This window comes from Pseudorca crassidens, chromosome 4 (assembly GCF_039906515.1).
Source record: "Pseudorca crassidens isolate mPseCra1 chromosome 4, mPseCra1.hap1, whole genome shotgun sequence".
Lineage (NCBI taxonomy): Eukaryota > Metazoa > Chordata > Mammalia > Artiodactyla > Delphinidae > Pseudorca > Pseudorca crassidens.
The window spans coordinates 122,193,871-122,219,915 of NC_090299.1; the positions used below are offsets into that span (position 1 = coordinate 122,193,871).

At 38.4% G+C, this 26,045-nt stretch overlaps 1 pseudogene; it reads left to right on the forward strand.

Moving 5' to 3' along the window:
• The first annotated feature begins 2,288 nt into the window (after positions 1-2,288).
• The window catches only part of LOC137223043 (UTP--glucose-1-phosphate uridylyltransferase pseudogene), a 41,866-nt pseudogene continuing 18,109 nt past the window's right edge, over positions 2,289-26,045 (forward strand).

The window sequence follows — 26,045 nt, forward strand, 5'->3', positions numbered from 1 at the left end:
CAAGTAAAACAACAAACAGAAGATCAATGATTATTCTCAAAGCAGAGAGGAAAATGTATTTTTCAAAGGAGTTGATGGTTGACTTGACTTGAAAAAAACTGTTCCTGATTAGTTTATCTTGAAATTCTTAAATTTAAATTGAGCATTAATGGATTGGGGGTAGAGAATAGATTTATTTATTTATATTCTATAACCAAATTACTAAATTAAAAATTAATATCTTTACCCAAAAAAGGTTCAAACTTTTAGAGAAACATTTTCCCCTTGAGATAAATCCTTTTGTGTATTCAAGGGCATCTTGCTAACTCTACATGCATAAAAAAAAAAAGTTTGTATGTGAATATTATCAGTTATTTAAACATCGCCTTCAAATATTTCAAAGCATTGATACCGTGCCTTTAACCAAATACACATTAACAGAGCCATAATAATAAATCATGATTTATTTTAAAAATTTAAAGAGAAAAGCTATAAGGATTACTCAAAAACGAATGAAGTAGAGAAATAGCAATTGCATATTTTCTAATTATGCAATTGCATATAGATAAAATACTGAGATAACAAAATATTTGACTTCCATCGAAATGTTATCATCTTCCAATATTCTTTTCACCTTCCTGTTCTGGGTAGCAAGACAGGAACTCCCTAATTTACTTCTCTTTGGTTTTTCTGTGAGCTCTGCAACAATGCATTATCTCCAAATTTTCTCCCATCTCCCACTCCTCACTGTATTTTTCTCCAAATAAACATGGTACTATCTGAAATCTTCCCCCATGAAAAAGTATATCATAATTTAAATAGGTAGAGGAGGGGGGGTGAAAAGAACTCACAAACAGATGCTGTACCACTAGGTGTCTCCACAAGATGGAAATAAGAATTTTTCCCCTAATTTTCGTGTGATGGAAAAAGTCTTCATTTACACCCTCAGAGAACACATTGAACTATGGCTTGCATATTGTATTTTACAAAACTGTTTCAATATGCTATTAGTTGCATGTTATATCATGTTTTGTTAAGTACAATAAATATTCTATCTGGGAAATCAGGACATTCAATAGGCACATTAGGAAGACCTAACCCCTCCTCATATGTCTATTTGCCTTTTTCCTTGTTGCTACATGTATATGTCTATTCATTCCTCTAGTGCACATTCTGTTTCCCATTTGCAATGAAAATTATTTCTTGAGTATTTCTTGGATTCCTAACCTTATTCTGACACAGAGAAGATGGGGGAAAAATGAGGAAAAAAGAATAGCATCTCAGGAATCTGTTAGATAATGTCAAGTAGTAGAACACGCATGTAATTAGAGTCCCAGAAAGAGGAGAGAGAGAAAATTGGGGAGAAACTGTTTGAAGAAGTGATGACCAAACATTTTCCAAGTTTGATGAAATACATGAACTTACAGATTCAGCCTGCTCTATGAACATCAAGAAGGATAGCCAAACATCAGAGCCAGACTCAAAAGTCAGAAGGCAGAATCAGAAGCCAAGTATAATGAGTAAATCTGGAAAGCAGAAAAAGAAAAAGAAAAATGACACATCTTATACAGGGGAACAGCAATTCAATTGTTGGCTGACTTCTCATTAGAAACTATGGATGCCAGAAGAGAGTAGAACAACATTTTTAAAGTGATGACAGAAAAAAACATCAATCTAGAATTCTATATCTGGCAAAAAAAATCTTTCAATAACAAAAACAAAACAATGATATTTTCAGTTTAAAAAAAAACTAACAGCATTTATCACTAGGAAGCTCATACTGCAAGGAATTCTAAAGAAAGCTCTTCAGGCTGAGTGGAAAAAGTACCAAACAGAAATTAAATGCTCAAAAAGGCATAAAGAGCCAATGGAAATGAGGGGTAAATATTTAAATCAAAAATTATAAGGGACATTGATTTCAGGCCATGATAAGCAAACTTGTATCAAATCAACTTTCCCTATCAAAAATACATAACTAAAACGTACAAACTACCAGAAACAAACAAAAAACCTTAAGAAAGGAAACACAGAAGGTAAGACTGATTTTTGGTGCCATATTTTCCCTCAAGGCATTTGCTCATTCTGAAATGATGGCTGAAAATATGAGAACTTGAGCAGAGCTTTCAGAACTCTCACAGGGCTAGAGGGACAAAACTGGAGTTCAAGGTTGTACTAGGTTGAATAGTGTCCCCTAAAAATTCATGTCCACCTGGAACCTCAGAATGTAAATTTATTTGGAAATAGGGTCTTCCCTGATATAATTAGTTAAGATGAGGTCCTGTTGGAGTAGGGTGGTCACTAAATCCAACATGACTGGTGTCTCTATAGGAAAAGGGAAGAGATATGAAGACACAGACACACATGGGAGCAGGCCAAGTGACAACAGAGACAGAGATTGGAATGATGAAGCTGCAAGTCAAAGAATGCTGAGGACTGCTGAGACAGCCAGAAGCTCAGAAGAGGTAAAGGAGGATTTTTCCCTGGAGCCTTCAGAGGGAGCATGGCCCTGCTGACATCTTTATTTTGAACTTCTGGCCTCCAGAACTGTGAGATAATAAACTTCTGTTGTTTTAAGCCACCTTTGTGATAATTTTTAATGGCAACACCAGGAAACTAACACAAAGACCAGCCAAGGAGCAAGAGTCTAAGAATAAGGGTAAGTCATACATAGACCAGACACCTCAAAGACTAAAACCCAGTGTCAAATCAGCTTAATCTTGAATTGAATTAACATGAGTTACCTGTAACCTAAACACTTGTCAGAAGCAAAAGTAAACCCTCTCTGAAAAAAAGCATGTAACATCTAGAGCTCCAAATTGTCTCTCCAATTACTGTACACATTGATTATGATGCAGTTGAAAGCAGTCAGATATGCCATAGAACAAGGTCTAGGGCCCAGCTGCATTCAGAGGTTTTCTCTCTGACTCCTGGGGGCTCAAGATCTCTTCATTGCTCTTGGTCATCACACCATTCTGGGAGTCATGTTTTGCTCCTGCTTTCAAAGAATTGCTACCTCGGGGCTCCCAGGGCACATTCTGTACTTTCCTCCCTGCCTCCCCCGGAAATCTGCCCTGTCCTCTCTCACCCTCTCGGGGTGGAGCCCTCTTGTTCTGAAAGGAAAGCCTGCTTGACAACTCAGAGGACACCCAGTCGTTCCAGCCTTTTGGACTCTCTGGTCTTATGCGCAGAAATGATGTTAGACTTCCTGTTCACTCCTTGTGAAAACTTGAAACTGCGTTGTTTCCTTTGTTTCTTACCTTTGCTTAAATCTATTTTGAGTTTTTTGTTTGTTTTCTCCTATTGTTTGCATATTTCCAGGAGAAAAGAGAAGGTTAAAACTAACTGCCACCATATTCCCAGTGACACTGGAAATCTCCAATACACATTTTATATTCAGTATGATCTCTGCTAATATAAATATCTTTTATAGAAAAAAAGATACACAACAGAATGCTAAGAAATAAGGATTGGAAGGTGGTGTAATTGCCATTGATTTTATTTCTTATTCTCTGAGTTTTTTATCTTTCTTCTATAATATACATGTATTATTTTGTATTCATAAAAATAAAGTGGTATCCATATTAAACTATTATTTATAAATGAAATAAAAGTTTAAAAAATAAAAACATATTAATAGAAAAGTATTGTGGTCAGCACTGTAAAGTACACAAAGACGTGTAAGAGAGACCCTGTTGTGAAAGATCTTGGATTCCAATAAAGGAAAGGAAGACAAGGAAACAATCATTGTAACATAAAGAAAGTGTGGGCAGGTGCTAAGCCTCAAACCAAGAGAGTTGAGAGCAGGAGTTAGGAGGATGCACATTCATTTAGTAGGATGAGAAAGAGTTTGTACTGAGAAGGTCCTGGTAGATTTTGACCTAAAAAGGTGGTGAGAGGGAGGAAGAAGTAGAGAAAAGGTCTAGGGAGGGATCTAGCTTAGTACAGGTATGGAGATAGGAAACCCCAGATGTGTTTGGTGACTAGTAATGGTCCAGTTTGACTCGCGGGTGGGGCTCATGTAGGGAGATGAGGTTACAGAGAGGGATGCTGTGGCAGCCCTGGGATTCCAGGCTGAGTGGTCTCAGTCATTAGCAATGGGGAGTCCTTCATGCTTCTTTGAGCAGAAATAAACATCAAAAGTGCTACACTTCGGGAAGATTAATCTAGCAGTGGTGAACAGTAAGACTGTAAAGTACCCTATAACAATGATTCAGACAAGAGGTAAGAATGGTGTCAGTGAAAATGAAAGAAGGGGATATTGTTTCATTAAATAAATATTTATTAAACATCTATTTTATTTTAAGTCCTGTGCTAAGTGCTGAGTCTACAGTAGTGAATGAAACAAACATAATCTCTGCTTGCTATGTAGTGGAAAATAGACAAGTAAATAATTACAGAAATGATATTAGAAATAAAAATAACTAACTGCTGCGTTAGAGAATAAAAAGTTAGCAGCGGGAGATGTAATCAGGGAAAGACCTCCTTGAAGGGGTGACATTTAAGCTGAGATGTAAAGATGAAAAGGAGTTAGCTCTACAAAGAAGGGAAGAAGAAACCTCCAGGCAGAGGAGCTGGCACAGAAAAGCCCTAAAGAAGGAGAAAGCTTAGCTTAGTTGAAAAGCTAAAAGGCTAATATATTTACTGGTGGAGGTGTGGGATGAGGATGGACAGGTAAGACGATATCCAGTCATACAGAACCTTGTACTCCAAACTAGGGATTATGGGAATGATGCCCTAAGAAGATATCTAGGCTGAACTGAATGGCAGGAGTACAACAAGCACAAGTGAACAAAGGAATGATTAGAAAACACTGGTGTAATTTTGGATTCACCAGGAGGCAGATGTCATGATGGAATCAGAAGTGCAATAGCTTTGTTGCAGGGAAATTCCTGTGAAAATTAAGGAGGGAGGAAGCAGGAGTCACCAGGAAAATCCTTCAGACATGACACCCGTCTGACACCTGGGAAGGGACAGGAGTAACAAAGGATTGGGAAGGAAGAGCCTGAGATGGCAGTACATCTCTGAGAAAGTCTCGGCCCCACAAGGCAGGCTAGTAAAGCAGCCACCTTCCAGGCAGAATAGGGGCTCTAGGGCTCCTCCTGAGCTGAGCTCTTGGCTGGGGGCATCCCTCAGGGAGCAGGGCTTCAGCGTATACACTGAGGTGGGTCCTGAAGCTGCAGCAAATGGAGGTTGTCAGATAACTTCACCCCTGCCAGTAAATTCTCACTCAAAGGGACAGCTGAGCAGGACATCTCCACAGCTCTCACCTGTGGTAGATCTAAATAATCTATTTGGGGGAGTTATAAAACCAGATTTAACCAAAACGTCAAATAACAATAGCTTTGAAGACAGGAAGAGGGATTTGGGTTAAAGCATTTTATGATCCCACCTTCTTTCACAAGAGGATAGAGACATTGATTAATGTTAGGTAACTGGAAGTATTCACATTAAAATTAAAAAGTATTAAAAAGTATTCACATTAAAATATTAAGTGTAACCACTGAAAAAAATATATAGTGTAGGTATAACTTTTCACATCAGTAAAGGGACCTGAGGAATAGAGAAAATGTGATCACTCTAATAGAAGGCAGGAATATTCATTACCTTGTAATGACCTATAATGAAAAAGAATACATATATAAAGAATATATATGTGTAACTGAATTACTTTGCTGTACACCTGAAATGAACACAACAGTAAAAATTAACTATACTTCAATTTTAAAAAATATAGAAGGCAGGAAAGAGGAAAAGAATCAAAGAGAAAGCAAGGTGACTAGAAAGCAATGCACACCTCAGAAGCAGAAGTGGGGGAGAGAATAGAGTGGGAAAAGCACAGGCAGGATTACTTCCCGTCTGTCACAGTAAAAAGGCAAGCCTTACCTTCTACAGCTGGTGACATCAATGGGGCTGCAATTATTTTATAAAGGTAAGCAATAGAACAATGATCTATAAAATACAACAAAAAAATTGGAGGGAAGTGTAAGTAAGCTAATTCCTTTTCTTTCATAGTGAGGAATTAATAGGTGTTATCCAAAGTTAACAAATCAACTAATAGAGGTGTAAATATACTTCTTAGAGTATCAGGGATAAAGCAAAAGAGTTGAAAAATACAAATGGTTGAAGGTAATTGAGCCTGAGGAACTACTGAGGATGTGGGAGTGAAGGTAAACAGTCACATTTACTTTTCATATGTCTATGTTTTTAAATGTTCAGCCCAGTTTATTTTTTTGTATGGTGTGAGGGAGTGTTCTAACTTCGTCAATTTACACACAGCTGTCCAGTTTTCCCAACACCACTTGCTGAAGAGACTGTCTTTTCTCCATTGTATATTCTTGCCTCTTTTGTCAAAGATTAATTGATCGTAGGTGTGTGGGTTTATTTCTGGGCTCTCTGTTCTGTTCCATTGATCCGTATGTCGGGTTTTGCACCAATACCACAATGTTTTGATTACTGTAACTTTGTAGTATTGTCTGAAGTCTGGGACGGTTATGCCTCCAGCTTTGTTGTTTTTCCTCAGGATTGCTTTGGCAATTCTGGTTCCCTATAAATCTTAGGATTATTTGTTCTAGTTCTGTGAAAAATGTCACGGGTAATTTTGTAGAGATTGCATTAAATCTGTAGATTGCTTTGGGTAGCATGGTCATTTTAACAATATTAATTCTTCCAATCCAAGAGCATGGAATATCTTTACATTTCTGTGAATCATTTTTGATTTCCTTTATCAACGTTTTATAGTTCTCAGGTATAAGTCTTTCACCTCCTTGGTCAGGTTTATTCCTAAGTAATTTTTTGATTTTTAAAAGACTTTTTTTTTTACTTTTCCTTTCTAATATTTCATTGTTAGTGTAAAGAAATGCAACTGATTTCTGTATGTTAATCTCATATCCTACTACCTTGCTGAATTCGTTTATCAGTTCTAGCAGTTTTTGTGTGGAGTCTTTAAGGTTTTCTGTATATAGTATCATGTCATCTGTATATAAAGACAGATTTACCTCTTCCCTTCCAACTTGGATACCTTTCATTTCTCTTTCTTGTCTGATTGCTGTGGCTGTGACTAGGACTTCCAATACTATGTTGAGTAGAAGTGGTGAAAGTGGGCATCCTTGTCTTGTTCCAGATTTCAGCAGGAAGGCTTTCAGGTTTTCACCTTTGAGTATTATGTGGGCTGTGTGTTTGTCATAAATAGCTTTTATTATTTTGGGATATGTTCCCTCTATACACACTTTGATAAGTGTTTTTATCCTGCTTGTAAGCATATATCCAGAGAAAACTCTAATTCGAAAATACACATGCACCCCAATGTTCATTTACAGTAGCCAAGACATGAAAGCAACTTAAATGTCCATCGACAGATGAATAGATAAAAAAGATGTGGCGTATATATATATATATATATATATATATATATATATTACTCAGCCATAAAAAAGAATGAAAAATGCCATTTGCAGCAACATGGATGGACCTAGAGATTATCATACTAAATGGAGTAAGTCAAAAAGAGAAAGACAAATACCATATGATATCACTTGTATGTGGAATCTAAAATATGATACAAATGAACTTATTTACAAAATAGAAACAGACTCACAGACTTCAAAAACAAACATGATTACCAAAGGGGAAATGGGGGAGGGGGAGGGGAGGGATAAATTAATTAGCAGATACAAACTATTATATATAAAACAGATAAACAACAAGGTCCTACTGTACAGTACAGGGAACTATATTCAATATCTTATAATAAACTATAATGGAAAAGAATATGAAAAAGAATCAGTATGTATAACTGAATCACTTTGCTGTACACCTGAAACTAACACAACATTGTAAATCAACTATACTTCAAAAAAAAAATGCTTAGTTAAGTGAATGCATAACCTTACTAATAAACTAATAACTACTTGAGAATGAATTTGATCACCTGGAAACTGTAGAGAAGGGGGCTGAGTTCTGTCCACTACAGGCTGGGCAAGGGTGGAAGCATCAGCAAAGAAGATGCTGGGCAGAGGCACGACCAGAGAGAAAGAGCCAGGAGTCGGTGGTGCCATAGTAGCCGAGGGACGAGGATATTCCAAAGAGAGGGGTGCCCTCCAACAGCACTATTGAATCAGGCTGAGACAAGGGCTCAGGTTGAAACTGAACAGTGACTTCGGGTGTTAGGAGCTTGGGGGTCATTGGTCACCTGACAAAAGCAATAATCTCAGTAGACCGAAGTATTGGGAGAGTGATTGGGACATCAGAAAGTAGAAATAAAGTGAGTAAATAGAGCAGGAAAAAAGATTATTTTGGCAACAGAATCAAAAATTTTTGGAAACCAGTGGATATTAGGAACAAAGAAAGAGGAGATTCCATAGATGACTCCTGGCCATGTGACCAAAGAATGAGAAGTACCTTTAGCAAACCCAGAAAAGCAGAAATGGGTGTGGAGTATGGAAGGTCAGCTTGTGTCCTATCTGTTCAACCACTTTGTCCAGTTTCTGTCTACACATCTACTCCGTGAAGAGTGCTTAAACTCACGGAATGCATAGGCATAGTTCACAGGCAGGCTGAGACAGAAGGAAGCTACAAAGAACTGGTTTGATTTCTGTTGTATTTGCCTTGACAGAGTATTTGTTCAAAGGTGCTGGAGTCCCAGCCTTCGTGCTGGCAGGATCACTCACGCTCACAGCCTGTGGTTTTGCCCTTAGTTCTGAGACTCAAGAAATTTTCAGGAGGAAGATTTAGAAATCTGCTTTGAATTACAGCACAGCCAGGCAACATTTTTCTTAGCCAGTGGGGTTTTTCTCTTTACTGTGTTTTGGAACACATTGGAAGAGCAGGACATTGGAACGTTGGAAAGGCAGGAGGTCTCTCAAGTTCCCATCTCCAAGTTTAATAACTTGAATATACTCTGGTTAAGTCACTTTCAAAAACTTGTATCCATTTTGATTGTTATTTTTATTTCTGTAAAGCCATTTTCCAAATTTTAAACTCCTCATAATGGCATGATCCTCAGAACAACGAATTTGAACTTTGTTACTGTCAGTGAGCCTTCATCATCTCCAGGTTCCAACATCCCTAAATGGGAACCGCAGATTGATTAAAAAGTGTTTTCCATGGAACACAGAGAGCTTGGGAAAACTACTGTGACCTCTTCCTTCAGTGACTGTAGAAGATGTTTGCTTGGGAGTTCTAGGTGAGTTCTAGGCCTTTTGTAAAATGGATGGAAAGGTTAAAAAAAAAGAATGAATGAATGAATGAATGTAGGAAACCACAAATCATGTAGAAGTGGTCAGTGACATGAAAGAGGCCAGGGATCCAATGAAAAATGCATGTGACACAGATCCCAGTTCAAGGGCCTGAATGTCAGCTCCATGACAGCAGAGCCCTCTTCTTTTTTACCTCTGTGTCTCCAGAACCTAAAACAGTGCCTCAAAAGAGTTGGGACTCAATCAACTAAAGAGCAAAATGGAAATGTTACTGTTACTTGACATTTTGGAGGGAAATGTTAAGGAACAAACAAAACGTCCACCCTAGCTCACAAAATGCTAATTTCCCATATATCCAGAAGGCTCAGGATAAGTCTTTAACAAAAATCAGAACTTTAAAAATTGCTTTTAGAAACTGTAAGAGGAAGCTCTGAGAACAGAAAGCAACAATTTATGTCTCTAGCACTTTGCCTACTCTAGGTTTTAGAGTCACTAGTTTATATCCAGTCCGTAACACCCTTCACTGAGAAAGACCCCTTGACTATTACATCACAGACTCCTCCAATCAGAAGAGTTACAAGACCCCAGAACAAATTAACCAGGGCATTTGAAATCTGCTCTTGACAATCTCTATGAAAACTCATTCTGGGAGATGCTGAATTCCAACTTCTTTGCAATTCTGTTTTCACTCTTCACTTTATAACAAAACCAACCAAGGTGACTTCACTCCTCCAAAAGGGAAAAGATACAGTTAAAATCCTTTGCAATTGGGGATGTGTATTATTCTTAAGACTTGGGCTTTGACAATGTTCAAATCAAGGAAATCTGAAAGTGTATTATCTCTCCACTGGATTCCATATGTCAAATACACATTCTCCATACAGCTATGAAGATATTCTGCCATAGTATGCTCAAAATCTAGCACTGTTTTCATTGTCCTAGAAAACCAGGAGCTATTTTCCCTCGAGTGATAATGACTTTGGGACACGGGGAGAGCTGGTTATGACCTGCAAGTCAAACACACAGAAAGTTCCATTTCCACCCTTCCCCATCCCAGCTCTGACGTTTCCCAGGAAGTCCTCTGACTAGTCCAACTGACAACAGCTTCAGACTTTCGTATAGAAAGTTTATCACTGTTGCAATTAGATTTTATCACCCCATTGTTCCCTCCTGTGTAAAATAAAGCATGGGGCCATGCAGAGACAAACGGTACCAGATAGGCCATCAAACCCTACACTTATCAACTCCAAGAAATAAAGATCGGCTGGTATTTCATCAGTCTAACCTCACGAATCCAACCAGAGGCTCTATCTCTGGATTTTTTCACATTGCTTTTTATTGCTGAATTGGGCAGGTTTTTTTCCATTGTTTTAAGTATTTATATATTTTTTAAAGATTTGATGAAATTTCTTTTTTTAAGGCTGATTTGTATTTTATCCTCTGAATCTAAGATACCTTGCTTTTGAACTTGCTCCTTTTTAAGGGATAAAAAAGGAAAAATAACATTTGAGTATTTACTTTTTCCAGGCATTTTATAAATATTATCATATTTATACATTTAAGAAGTCTACATGAATGTTGTCTTAACTCTAAAAACAAAAGAAAACAAACAAAAAAAGAAGTCTACATGATGGATATTATTATCTCTATCATATGAATGAAGAGAATGAAAGTAATAGAAGTTAAATAACTTGCTCAAAATATTACACAACAAATGGTGATACAGGGATAGGAATAGAGATCTATCTGACACCAAAGCCAGTGGTCTTTCCATTCCACCACTGCTTCAGCACAGATCTGGTTATGTGGGGAGTCAAGAAAATGTAACAAGCCTGCAAAGTGATCCATGTACTAATATCATCATTAAAAAGGATTACATATAGTGTTTATAACTTCCTTACTTTTTCACCAAATGTGCACAAATATAGCTGTCTCAATGCCTTAAGGATTAAATGAGAGTCTTTTTAAATTAAACTATCTATGTGATTAGATTATGTAGAAAATAAATACTGGTGTATAAATCCATTGGAATTGGGGTCAAATGATCAGAGTAAAGACCTAGCTTCTCCATTTAGTATCTGTATGAATTAGGAGTTACTTATCATTAAGAGTTTTATTATTTGTGAAATGTGTGTGGCAGAGAAAGGTAGAGCTCTCCAGATACACTTCCCAACCTCCCTGTAGTTAAGTTGAGACCATGTGACTAATTCAAGGCCAATGAAACATGAGAACATATGACTTGGGTCACTCTAGATCAAGACAGGTGTAAGCCAGTGTACCGCCTCCATCTCATTCTTTCTCAGATGAAGCAACCTTGGAGGCCATATATTCTAGACATCCAATTTGGTGTAGCTGCAAGATTGAGAGGGGTGGCCCAGTTGCCATCAGACTTTTCCTGAGTGAGAAGAAACCTTTGTGGGGTTAAATCAACGAGGTTCCAGGGTTTACCTGCTATGGCAACTAAAGTTAATTATCCCCAACAAGCACATGGAGATAACAACTTCTGCCATACCACAATAGACTATTATGATACTCAAATAAAAATATTGAGATAAATATTTATTAGCCCTATTCTTACATAGATGTAAGGCTTATTGTTATTATTCATATGTTTAAGGAAATCTGATTTTATTCTTCAAGGTTTTTGTAAGGTCATGATTATATAAAACATTTTGTAGTTTTAACAATTATTTGTAAAAGAAAGAATGCTTCTGATCTGCTTAAAAGTGGTTTCAAGTAAAATGAATATTTTGTGTACACTATTCTCTTGTTCAACAATCTTCCACAGATAGATTAGCTTTATAGTATTTAACTCAATTCAATTAAATTGAGTTAAATACTAGCTTTAACTCAATTTAATTGAATAAAAAAATACCCAACTACTCTTTTCTTAATTAATGAGGGCTCATTGGAGTTTACTTCCTAGGAAATTTCACTGTTTCCTGATCACATAGAGAGTAGAAGAGAGAACAGTTGGCATTGATGTTGGCTTTCATGAAACTAACTCTACAGGGCAAATGATCCCCATCCACATTAACATGGTAGCCTGGCTGCCTTTCAACCCCACTAACTACTGGTATCATTTGAACAAAGCCAACTCATTCACTAGGTACCAGAAAAACAAGCATCCTAGGCAGGGCAAATGAACCTTGTCATGGCCCCTTTCTCTTCATCCATAGATGCCTATAAACTTGAATTCAGAATCAAGAGTGGAAACCAAAGTCAAGGAGCAAAGCATGACAATGACCTAAATTCACACTCACAAAAATGATGCTAGTTAGAGCTATAAAATAGGCTGGACTGGAAGGTGTGTGTGTGTGTGTGTGTGTGTGTGTGTGTAGAGAGAGAGACAGAAAAGACAAAAACAAAGAGAGTGAAGATAAAATGCACAAAAATATGTGTCAATAGAGTCTATCAATGGATGAATGGGTAAAGAAAATATGGAATATAATGCAAAGAAATATTATTCAGCCATACGAAAGAAGGAAATCCTGCCATTTGTGACAACGTGAATGGACCTTGAGAGTACTATGCTAAGTGAAATAAGTCAGACAGAGAAAGAAAAATACTGTATGATCTCATTTATATGTGGAATCTGAAAAAAAAAGACCTGAACTCATACATACAGAGAACAGATTGTTGCCAGAAGTGGGTGTGTGGAGGTGGTGGGCAGAGAAGCACGTGAAATGGGTGAAGGTGGTAAAAGGTACAATCTTCCAGTTATGAAACAATAAGTCCTGGGTTTGTAAAAGAAGGTGTGTATCAAATAACAAAATATTCTCTTAAAGCCTGCCTCATTTCATTCTGAAGAGGCATGAGGATTCCAGTCTTCAGTAATGGACCCACTTATTGGACATGAAATTTGCCTCTTTCCCATATTTCAATTTTCAGTTCATATAAATGGGCAAGTGAGAGAGGGAACACACTTATGAGACTATGATGTTATTAACACATACACACCATACACACACCACACACATATACACACACATACACATAACCAGAACACAAACTATATCTTTGTTTTCAATGATTAAGCTGTAATATTATCAAGTGCCATGTTATGTCACAATGAAAAACAGCAGAACTTTCAAGAACTTAGGAGAAAAGGCAGTGGGGATGGAGGAGAGCAAAAGTAATGAGAGGAGGAGAAGGGAAAGAAGGGAGAGGAGGGCGGGGAGGGGGCCCACACGGAGCACAGGCCCGACTTCTGCCAGAGGGTCAATGGGAAGGTAGAAGGTAAGAGGTTATCTGGGAAACCATGCTTTCTCTCAAGAAGAATATATGAATTGGGAATGAAAACATTCTCTGCTTCCTGGCATATTTTACAATTAAGAAAACCTTTTGTAAGTCTGCCAGCAATCTAGTTGATGAAGGTCCAAAGTGCCAAGGTTCTGTTTGGGTTTTTTCCTGAACTATTGTGTGCACATAATTTTTTTCTTTTAGAAAAACAAGGCAAACCACTAAAATTAAAAGGATATTTTTAATGCTGGCAGAAGAAACATCTTACTGTCAAAATAAAGAAAGCTGTTGAGAAATGCTTTACAAAGTGAGAGCTAAGGCAGTTAAAAATTGATTTTCAAAGTGGTTTGGTTTTGTTCTAAATCACAAGCAGGCCCTCACATTCCCCACCCCTTCCTGCTTTCAAATGTTGAGGCCTGGCCCGAGAAGCTGTCCCATGGGGTCATGCTCACAGAGAGGGGTACAGAGGTTTAAAGGTCTGGTTCTCCAGGCGATTGATCAGCAGCCAGGAGAGAAGAAAGGACCAGCCAGGAGATCCTCATTCAGGCAGCGCCAATAAGGGCTTATGTCTGAATCGATAACCTTTGCCGCTGGCCCAGCGCTGATCACTCACAACCACAAACAGCTCGCGGCCCCCCCAGCAGCTACTAAATTATACCTCTGGACAAGTTGTAACAGTAAATTCAGACATGGAAAAAGATACAGCAGCTTAACCTGGATTTTAAAAATCACTGCCGTCTTAGAACTGTGTAAGTGTTCTATTAGCTAACAGAGTGGGAAGCTTCCTTAATGGAGCCCTCATCAGCTACCTAATCCTTGAGGAATCTGTGTAGCTTTTCCTCTTCCTCCCACAGACCCTCATGCTATAGCCAAATCTTGAATCTGAAAGGGAGATCATAATCAGTGCTCTGAGATCTTCTCCTTATTAGTAGGCCTGATTTATTGGTATGCACAAAACCACTAATGCTGGCCTCTTGCTCCAGTCCTGTCCTGCCCTCTGTACTGCCAAGTCTACATGGTGGAGAGTGACATGTGATACCACTGACTGTCTGGTCTCTAACCATCTGCTGTCTTATTTCAGCCATAAGGCAGTGATGGCAATTAGGTTTCCTCACGTGGGACACTTGTAATCATTTAACTTCTTATGCCTAAATTCTGTGTCAAGAAGGATTCTGAGGACATACCTGCATTCAGGGAAAAGCATGAAAAATAGAGGAAAAGATATCACTTCATTGGAAAACCTGAGTTTGCAATTTTGTGAAGACGCATCAATTCAAAATGGAGAAGCAGTAAAACAGTCGGAGGTAACATAAAGGAAAGGCCAGGAGCGTGTGACTGGTGGAATGTAACTGGGTACAGTTTTTTCTGGAAGCCAGTATGACAATACATATGAAAAGCCTTAGTCCTGTTCATGTTCTCTTGTTCAATATTTTTACTTCTAGGAACTTATTCTAAAGAAATCAGTATGGATGCACTCAAAGATTTCTCTACGGATGTGTTCATAGGAGCACTGTTTATGACAGCTGAAAATTAGAATTTACACAAATGTTCAAAAAGTAAGTATTCTTTAAATTATGTAAATTACAGACAATAAAATACTCTGCAGTCTTTAAAAATCATTTTGTAGAGGACTATTTAAAGATGGTGGGAAAATGTTCACATTTTTCACAGTCCTATGGAAAAGTGTTCAAAATAGTATACACAGTATGATACAAATTTCTTTGAAAATATAGAATATAAAAAGATATATGTATATATGTTCTAAATGTTAACGCTGAATATCCTAAATCCTCTACAATAATTAGGTGCCACTTTTGTGATAATAATAATAATAAAATCTTATTTGTTTTGAAAGACAATAATATACAGCCTGAAGAATTATGACTGTGACTATCCAACTTCACTGCCCCCCAAAATGTAACTTGGGTAAAAATGTAACTTAGTTCAGAAAGTGAAAAACATTATGCACAATAAATGGGAAAAGAGGTGCATGATTTAACATACAAGGAGAAAAGCACTGACATCTCCCAGAGGCATATCCAGGTTCAGCAGGCTGCATCAGCACATATGGAGCAGTTAAGTGGACCACAACCAGTTTCATCCTGCAGCAGCAGCATTAGTCTTTCTTCCTGGTGCTTAACTGTCTGAAGTAACCACCATAACACACTCAGAATTATGTTTTTTCCAAGACCGCCACTAAGGGGCTTAATAAAAAATAAATTGGCCATCACGCCAAGGGACTCTGAGCCCACATTGCTCAGAAGTGGTCATGCAATCACCCAAATGTAGAAGATTGTGCTCTGCTTTTTTTTTTTTTTATCAAGTAAAAGGACATCTTACAGTGTAACAGATGTGTGGCATCTCACTGTATGAGCCTATTACCAATCCAAACTTGGGTCCACTCCCCATGTGCAGTAAAGCCAATTTACTGACACCAGGTTGTGGTGAAGGAAAGTACAGCATTTATTGCAGGGCACCAAACAAGGAGAATGGGAAGCTCATGATCAAAAGACCCAAACTCCCCGATGACTTTCAGGGAAGGGGTTTTAAAGTCAGTGTGAGGGAGGGGGCCGCAGTGTGCATGATCAGCTCATGCACAATTCTCGGATTGGTTGACATCAAGGTGAATTTTCAAGCATCATCAGCTTTCTGGTTTCAACCAGTCTAGGTTCTATGTGTTTGCAGTCAGCAGTTTTCATCTGGTGGGAGTCTGCTTCCTATAAAAACAACTTAGGAATGTGTGTTAGGCCTTTATCTATATCTTTCAGGGAACTATGAATTCAGTGATTCTGCTATGTGGCAGATTTACAGTCTAAATTATTACCAGTTCCCCAGCCCAACAGCTATTCTTTGTTTCTATCTCTTCACATTTCCTAATCATTAACTCTTGAGTCAGCCTTTTACTTCAGAAGACAAGGACACATAGGCTTGTGTATGGTTTCAAGCCCAGGATGGGGATGCAGTGTCCCATTTTGAGCACTGCTGAGCACTTCTGCTGTCTCTACTTTAGCCCTAGCTTTCCATCCCAGAAGTAGGATGAGTAATCCTCAGTATTCAACTTATTTTGCCCCCAAAGAATGAATATTGTTGAGATCATGTCTGGAAAAATGCTATTTGTAAGTCTATAAAGAGTGGGCGCCTTTTTGTGAATCAGAAAATTCTTTTCCTCCTGTTGTCCTTTGTACTATAAGCCCAATAAAGGAAACTCTTGCTCTAGTTTACTATTATCTCATTTTACAGCAAAATCAAACCCTTAACTGATTGAGGTGAGGATATTTGTATACCCTGATTCAAAGTTGTATGGAGTCTATTTAGGAAGGAAGCATGAGCTAGTTTAATCTCCACTTTCCCATATGGGAGAAAAAAGCAGCCCCCTTGATGATTTGGGTTCAGATTCTCACTAGACTGTCTCCAAATGAATGACTAATACAAGCATTTGACCCTGTGGTTAAAGAAAGCAATCATTAAAAACTTAAATAAAGTATCCAGATATTCAAAAGGAATAAAGGTAAATTAAAGAAGAAGGAGGCTTCCGTTTCTCACAATCCCAATTAGTAGCAGAAAACTGGAATTTCTAGACTTGATGAAATACAAGGACCTTAAATATCTGGAATGCAGAACTTGAAGATCAAATGAATGAAGTTAGCTTTGCTGGCCAGCAATTTATTCTCTGTAAAATGAAATGTCATAAGAGACCAGTCCATAATAGACTTTTTAAACTGACATTTCATCTTAAAAGAATTTTCTAAAGAAGAGGAGAGAATTGTAGACCTGGGACTTGATATTACATATCTTCTCAGGGGAGAACCTTTAACGACCTTTCTGTGACCCTGAACACACTGCTATGTGTCTCTAAGATGAGGCATCCTGCCTGTATACTCACTTCCAAGGTCTTTATTGCAAGGAGGTTCTTCTGGCCACAAGTTTGTTGGATACATTGAATGATGTTGTTTATGCTTGAAATCAGACTCCTTGGAATCAACAATTTAAATGTTGCAGTAGGGAACAGTCCAGAGTATTTGGGAACAGAGGAGCTACTTAGAATCTAAGCTAAACATAAACCCTTTATTTTACTTCTGTGTCTGGTACCAACGTGTAATATTCAGACATTTAAAAGCTTCTTTTCCCTAATACTACATACTGTGGGATTATCATGCTTGTGCCTACTGCACATTTATTGTCATTTTATGCTTTAGCCATATTGGTCACCTTGGAATCATGCTTTTGCTTTGCTTTGTAAAACAGCACTGATCATTTAAAAATACCTGAAATTTGCTTTTTCCAAAACTATTTCCCCTAACCTAAAAGTATGAAATTCAAGTGTAATAGACAAAAATAATAGACCGTATGTGCACCATACAAAAAGCCAGGTTTGTGTGTTTTTGTGTAAGTGGTGGGTGGATATGGAAGGGAGAGAGACCAACAGTATAGGGAAACACACTCCAGACAGGTGTCTAAGCAGAATGCTTGTGCTGAGGAGCCCCACTGGAAAGCCTAGACAATAGTCTGTGATATTGTTCTGCATGTTGAGTGGAATTCTATTCCTGTCATGGAGACAAAGCTAAGTCCATGGTGCTTGGTCTTCATGCAAATAAGGGACATTTCATTCTCCTTTTGAGAGCCAAATCTTATGAAAGCAATATTTTAGCTTGCCAACGCTGCTGCTTGCTCTGATTAAGAAACCGCCATCCCCTCAGAAAAGATCCATCCCTCTCTAAATGTGAATACATCAGAAGGCTTAGGTCTTTTCTCTTTTGGCAGCCTGACCCTTCACCCCCTTTCCTTCTCCCAGGCAGAGGTCTTTTAAAATTTCTTTTCACTTTTGTTCTGGATCAATGCTTCCATTTCTTCTGACTCTGGAGTGGCTGAGCTTGTCACCAAATCCAGTGGCTCCAGGAAAAAACCTGAAGCTTCTCTAGACTCAGAAAAGCTTCTTTCTGTGATGTAACATCTCCAAAATCTTTTCTCATAGAGGTATTCGATAGTTTTATTTGGAAACAACACAAAAATCTTCTAAGAATCCCCAAAAACAGCTCATAGGAGGTGGCAAATATACAGTCCAGCCATAGAAGAAAACTTAAATTTTGTCTAAATTGGAACAAATCGCCCCCACACACACACACACACACCACACACATCACAATAGATTTATGCTTCCATCAAAATGCTACCAAAAGCTTTTTAATCTGATAGAATTTGGGAGACCTATGAATTTGAATGGGGAAAAATTAATCTTTATTTTCACTAATTCCTAATAAAAATTCAGTATTTCCTTTCATTAGTAGAGTTCCATTGCCTTGGTCATCTAAAAAAAAAAAAAAAAGCACAGATATTTTCATATCTCTCAAAATTTACCTTTTGCTTATCACTACTTCAAAATTATGGTGATTGCTAGAACCATTACTGCATATTAATATCTGATGTCTTAAGAAGTAAAAATGTAAACATAGCCCAATATTGTTTTTCTTAATACTTTGATAATTCTGTTTTAATACAATTTGTTTCTTTTTGAATTTATGTATTTTAAAACGTCATTCTGAGAAAGAATCCACAGGCTTCACCAGACTGCCAAAAGGGCCCATGATCCTTTTTACAAAAAGTGGGGAACCCTGGCCGTAAAGGTTATAGACGAGAGTTTACTCGTGGTTTAAATGGATGCTGATATGGTTGGAGGAGTCCATTACTTTCACTTAATCTCTTTTTCTTTAAGTGGTATTCAGTATTGTCCAATGAATGTTGCATTTTCTACTTAAGTTCCACCTTTTACAGGTGAACTACAGAGGCAAAAGTAGGATGGTGTTTCTTGAGTTTGGAGTGAGAAATAGTTTTCTTAAAGCAAACACTTCAAGATTCACCTGAGGAACACTGCCCTAGCCCTCGTGGTCACTTTAAACAATGCCTCTTCCTCCATGCACCTTCCAGTTTGTTAGCAGAGAGAACCCATGACTGGTATGAGCTCACCTGGACTGAGGTCATGTAAGAGACTTTCTTCTGCACAGTGTCACACAAAGATGGCTAGATCCACCCTCTCCAAGGGCACCAGACTTGTTCTCTATGTACCAGGACAGGCTCCACGATGAGCACCTCTCCTGACCCACACCACAACACGTCATGGGACCTGCTGGATCACAGTCACCGTTCCACCTTCCTTTTATAGGCTTGTAAATTCGGGAGGTGTGGATTTTCTTTCACAACACTTGGATACAGGAAACCTCAGATTCATTTATTTCTCTAAATCATTAAATCTGCTGTGACCTCACACTCAGTGAAGTCAGTGGCAAACTCTGGTCAGTATTGAGAACCCCTCCCCACCCTCAAAGAGGTCCTGCTCCAATCTGGGGCTCTCCCATTCCCAGAAAAAAAGTGAGGTGTCAGTTTTGGCACTGTCTTCATTCCTGTTGTCCTTTCTGCTAGTCAATGCCTCTTGGCTCCCAGGAAATGCAGACTCCCTCTCAAGGGGCACTGGTCCTCAGAGAGCTTCACTGCTGTTTTCAAGGCTGAAGAGCACACAGTGGACTCTTTACTGGCCTCCCAATCACCCGTGGAGGGGTCGCTGTACAGTACCAAACACAAACCCCTCAGTTCAACTATCCCCTCTCATCTCAGGCACTCTAACTTCCTTCTGGTTTCCCTGTGATGGCTTCCACATCTCCAAATACTCTCCTTCATCCTCTCCCTCAGTGAGGACCAACATCATTCCTCTCAATGAACTCAGGCTTTCAGAAGCCAAAGGTAGGACAGGCAATTGCCTTGTGGATGTCTGGTGATTGCTCCTTTTTATCTGTAACCCCAAAACCCCCCTAAGCCAAGGGAACATAAATGCCTGGCTACATTATGGGGGCAAAAGCAAAACCCTAGAGTAACAGAAATAAAACACAAATTAATATTTCAATCAAATATCCTGCATATAAAAGTAAGCACATCTGTTAGAGATGCATCTCTAAGGAAAACAGATCAGTTTAGGTATTATTGTATGGTTCTGGAAACAAAGTTGTTTTGTGTGGCAACTGTAAGTGACATTTTTGGAGTGAGTGAGTTTGTCCTCAGTTAAACACACACACACACACACGTACATGCACATGCACACGCGCACACACTACATTTTAGCCTTTAGCCAATCTCAGAGTAAAGACCAAATAAGACACAGTTAGCAGGCAAAGGTTATTATCAGTTTCAGTGAAGCAGCTGGATATTCTATGTAACCAGTGATACATCAGGATGTCACATCAAGTAACACAATGATTGCTTTAAAGATAACAGCGGCGACAGCCTTCATCATGCCCTGTGAGCAGTTCCACAGATCTCTGCTATTCTGGTCAGGCCATGTTGAATTTCTGAACTGCATCCCCCACTCAGAGAAGAAAAATATTCCAACTCTTATGGTCATTACTACTCTTAAAAGATTAATTTAACAAAAATGAATACCCACCACAGTAATGAATGTAATTCAATGGGAGAGTGCCTTGAGAAAGCTAGCCACACTGGAAAGCATTACTTCTTAAATTAATGACAGATCTGAAGATTATTTTCAGATTTTGCCAGCATTTTTGAGAAGTAATGATTAGGCAGGGTGGGAAAAATCCAGATTAGTATTAAGTGCTTGCATGTTATAAGGCAGGATAAGCTAAATCCAAGGATGGGACTTATTATTCAGCCTCTCACCATCAGGTTTACTAGCCAAAATGGACACACAAGGTCAGATTTTGCTGTAAAACTTGGAGAATTAATAGTGTTGGTACGTTAAGGCCTCAGTGATGTTGGATCCATCACACATAAGAGCTAATAATAATAGCTAACATTCATTAAGTGCTCACTATGCCAAGTCAATGGAAAAGCACTTTGTGTGTAGTGTTGCATTTATGCCACAAAACTATACAATAAAGGATGTATTATTACTATCATTATTATTCTTCTCACTTTTAAGATGAGTGAGGATATTTAGGAAAAAAGAGGTTGAGTAATATGCCAATAAACACAGCTGGTACGTGTGGATCCAGAATTTGATTCTGAACAACATAGTTACAGAGCCCACACCTTTATCCACTATTCAATGCTGTGGCAAGGACCAAAAATGCACACACCCACACATACACACTTGAAGCTCCTCCTACACTTATGCAATGTGACAAATCATTTTCACAGGGTTATCATAGCTAATCCTCACCTAATAATAATAATGATAGCATTTACAGAGCCTGATTTTGTTTCAGCCTCTGCTCTAGCACTTCACATTTATTCATTCGCTGAATTTTTAAAACAACTCTATAAGATACCTATTATTATTAGCCCCATGTCACATATGAGGAAACTGAGGCACAGAAACACTAAGTTTCTTGTTCAAGGTCACATAGCTAAAAGTAGCAGAGCCAGAATTTGAACCCATGAAGTTATACTAACCTGATGAAGCAGGTATTATTATGCTTATTTTACAGCTGAGGAAACAAATTCAATAAGACTGGATGTGATTTGTTTCAAAAAGGTGGTATTAATCTACTGTTAGTTTTTAAAAGTTACAAAACATTGAATAAACTAGTATGCTATTTTGTAAATATGTATATGTGTGTATTATTTATCTTTGGGTTAGGACCAAATAGCTGTTAAATGTATATGTGACTACACCCAAAGATTTAATAGGTATCCTCTTGAAACTTTCGCCTTTTTCCCACGTCTATTTCACTGTTCACATTGAGATTCTACCAAATCCTTCAAGACCAGGATCAAAATGCTATTTCTTACAAAAGCTGAGCCTGACTGTGCGAGGTCTCTAGGATCCATCCCTAACCCCACCCAGCAAAAGTATTGTGTTGTGTCATGTGTATTAGAACACTTCTAGCAGCCTAACAAAAAAATTCTTTTTGAGAAGGGTGACAAATATTTTTCAAAACCCCCTCCCAGCCCTTCCTTATACCCACAGGACCTGGCAGGCACATGCAAAGTTTGGGCCACAAAAGAGACCCAGGAGATCTTGTTAATGGGTTACAGATTGCAGGTTGATTTGTAGGTAGCATCAAGCATAAAATTCAGTTAGTCAATCAGTCAGTGATTCAACAAGCAGTAAACTAATAAAGTTCCTGGCCTCATAAAGTTTATAGGTATTGCAATGAAGAACAACATATAAGAAAACAAATAAGTAAATATACCTCATGACTGATAATGATAAGAGCTATGGGTGGAAATACAGTAAAGAGAACAGGGAGATGCAGGAGGCAAATGGGGAGGGGTTGTTTTTTTATAAGGAGTCAGAGAGGACCTTTCTGGCAAGGAGAAGATTGATCAGAGATCTGAAAGAAGGACATGTGGATGAAATGTGTTCCTATCTGCAAAGCATTTTCATATCTGCAAGTCTACTGGAATAGACTTGGACCACTGTGAGTGCAATATAAGGGCTATCTCTCATGGGAAGAGCATTCCAAACAGAGGGGTTAGCAGGTGTAAAGATCTCAAAGTAGGAGAGTTCCTAGCATCTTTAAGAAGCTGTAAGGGAAACAGCATGGCTGGAGCTGAGTGAGGGAGGATGAAGTAAGGAAAGTGATGAGCTCAGGGAGGTAATGGATTCAGGGAGTGAGGGAGCAGATTCTAGAGCCTAAAAGGCTGATTTTTATTCTGAGTAATACAGGAAGCCATTGGAGAGATCTAAGACAAACAGTCATATGATTTAACATATTTTTAAGGAATCAACCTTTTTGCTATATTGAGGTTGAAATGAGGGGGTAGGCCATGGCAAAGACAAGGGCAGAAGCAGGAAAGTTAGGCAGCAATTACCATAAGTCTGGTGAGAGAAGACGGAAGACTGGACCAGAGTGATGGTAGTCAGTTCTGAATATATTTGGAGAGATGAATTGAGCTGGTGCTAACTTATGGATGGTGTTTAAGAACCATGAGACTAGTATTAATTCACATAAGGAATAAGTATGGAGAGAAAATCAAAGAGGTTCAAAGACTAAGCCCTGGGATACTCCGGTGTTTAGAGATCAGAAAATGGGGTAGACAGGAAACTGAGAGGAGTGGAGAGTCAATACAGAAAGATCAAAGTTTTTCTGTAAAGGAACTGAGGAAGCAGCTGAAAGCAGACGGGGAATCAAGAAAGGGTTGGGTCATTTAAGGTGAGAGAAATTATAGCATGTTAGTAAGCTTGTATTCTTTTTCTAAGGCTTCCATAACAAAGTACCACAGACTAAGAGGCTTAAACAACAGAAATTTGGGGGCTTCCCTGGTGGCGCAGTGGTTGAGAGTCCGCCTGCCAATGCAGGGGACACGGGTTTGTGCCTCGGTCCGGGAAGATCCCACATGCCACGGAGCGGCTGGGCCAATGAGCCATGGCTGCTGAGCCTGCGCGTCCAGAGCCTGTGCTCCGCAACGGGAGAGGCCACAACAGTGAGAGGCCAGCGTACCACAAAAAAATAGAAAAAACAAAAACAGAAATTTATTTTCTTACAGTCCTAGAGGCTAGGTTTCTAAGGGGTCAGTAGGGTTTGTTTACTCTGAGACCTTTTTACTTGGTTTGAAGATGGCCATTTTCTCCTGTGTCTTCACATTGTCTTTCCTCTGTGCATGTCTGTGTCTTGATCTCCTCTTCTTAAAAGGACACAAATCACACTGGATTAGGGTACACAATAATGACCTCATTTTAACTTAATTACGTGTTTAGTGACCTTATCTCCAGTCACACTCTGAGATACTGGGGGTTCACATATGTATTTGGGGAGTACACAACTCAGCCCATAACCAGACTGATGAGAAAGATGCCAGGAATAATCACTGAAACAATGTTCTTAAATAGGCAAGGAGGGACAGAATATAGTGCACAAAGGGAGGAGCAGACTGAAGACAGAACAAGGATGATTCATCCATAATAACAAGAGAGAAAGCAGAGTATCTTGATACAGATATAGGTGGGTGGGTGCATGTGGTGGGGAGCATACAGAAATTCTCTTCTAATAGTCAGCAAGATCATCATAAAAGCATGTGGTTGAGAAGGAGGTGTTGGAAGACTTAAAAGAGAACAGGTCTGTAGTGGTCATTCTGGATGGTGGGAGAGTGAATGGACACTAGGGAAATGTAGTGTGGCAGCTGGGCATCACCAAGAGCCCACTTGAGGTTAGCTAACCTGATTGCAAGTGAGACCAGTAGGCATGGATGTATTTGGCTCCCATGGTGTTTTGCTGAATAAGTTCAGGCCCGGAGTATACAAAGAATTAGATTTAACCAGATAAGGAGTGGGGTGAGTTGCTAGAAAACTATGACAAATGTAGACTGGGGTAAGGGGTCCGTGGGGTAATAATAATGACAGACAATAGCACCTCTGCTGGTAGAAAGGTATATTAGTTACCTGAGGCTGCCATAACAAAATGCCACAAACTGGGCGGCTTTAACGACAGAAATACCTTGTTTCACAGAGGCCAAAAGTCTGAAATCAAAGTGGCTTTCTCAGGGATGTGAGGAAAGGATCTGTTCCAGGCCTTTCTCTTTAGCATGTAGATGGTCATCTTAAGGTTTACATAAAATTCTTCCTGTGGGCATCAGTCCCCAAATTTCCCCTTTTTATTAGGACATCTGTCATACTGAATTAGAACCCACAGTAATGACCTCATTTTAACTTGATTACCTCTGCAATGATCCAATTAAGGTCACATCCTGAGGTACTGTGGTGTGGACTTCACCATATGAATTTTAGGGAGACACAGTTCAACCCATAACAGAAAGGAAACCAGGACATTAGGTCAGGCATAGCAGAAGAACAACTTAAAAATGGTAGATTATCTACCTTAGGAAAATAGAAAAAGAAGTATAAATAAACACAAAATAAGCAGAAGAAAAGAAATAATAAGAATTATGAAGAAATCAATGAAATTGAAAATGGGAAATCAATAGAGAAAAATCAATAAAACAAATCTAGTTCTAAAATCAGTAAGCCACTAGCCAGACTAATTAAGATTAAAAAAAGAGAAGACACAAATTACTAATATCAGAAATGAAGAAAAAGATATCACTACAGATTCTATGGGCATTAAAAGAACAATAAAGAAATGCTATGAACAACTTTAGGCCCACAAATTTGATAACATAGACAAAATGGACCAATTCCTTGAAAGACACAATTTACCAAAACTCACACAAGAAGAAATAGACACTCTGAATAGGCCTATGTCTGTTAAGAAATTAAATCAGTAATTAGTCACATTCCAAAGCAAAAAGCATCAGGTTCAGATGAGTTCACTGGTGAATTCTACCAAACATTTAGGGAAGAAATCATACCAATTCTCTACAATCTCTTTCAGAGTACAGAAGCAGAGGGAGTACTTCCTGACTTATTCTACAAAGCCAGTATTACCCTTATACTTTTTGGTAAGACAGACAAAGGCATTTCAAGAAAAGAAAACTACAGACCAATATCTCTCATTGATATTGAGATATTGATATGTTAAGAACATAGATGTAAAAGTCCTTAACAAAATAGTAGCGAAATAAATCCAACAATGTATTAAAAAGAATTATACACCATGACCAAGTGAGATTTATCCAAGGTATACAAGGCTGGTTCAACATTCAAAAATCAATCAGCATAATCCATTACATCAACAGGTTAAAAAAAGAAAAATCACATGATTATATCAATAGATGCATAAAAAG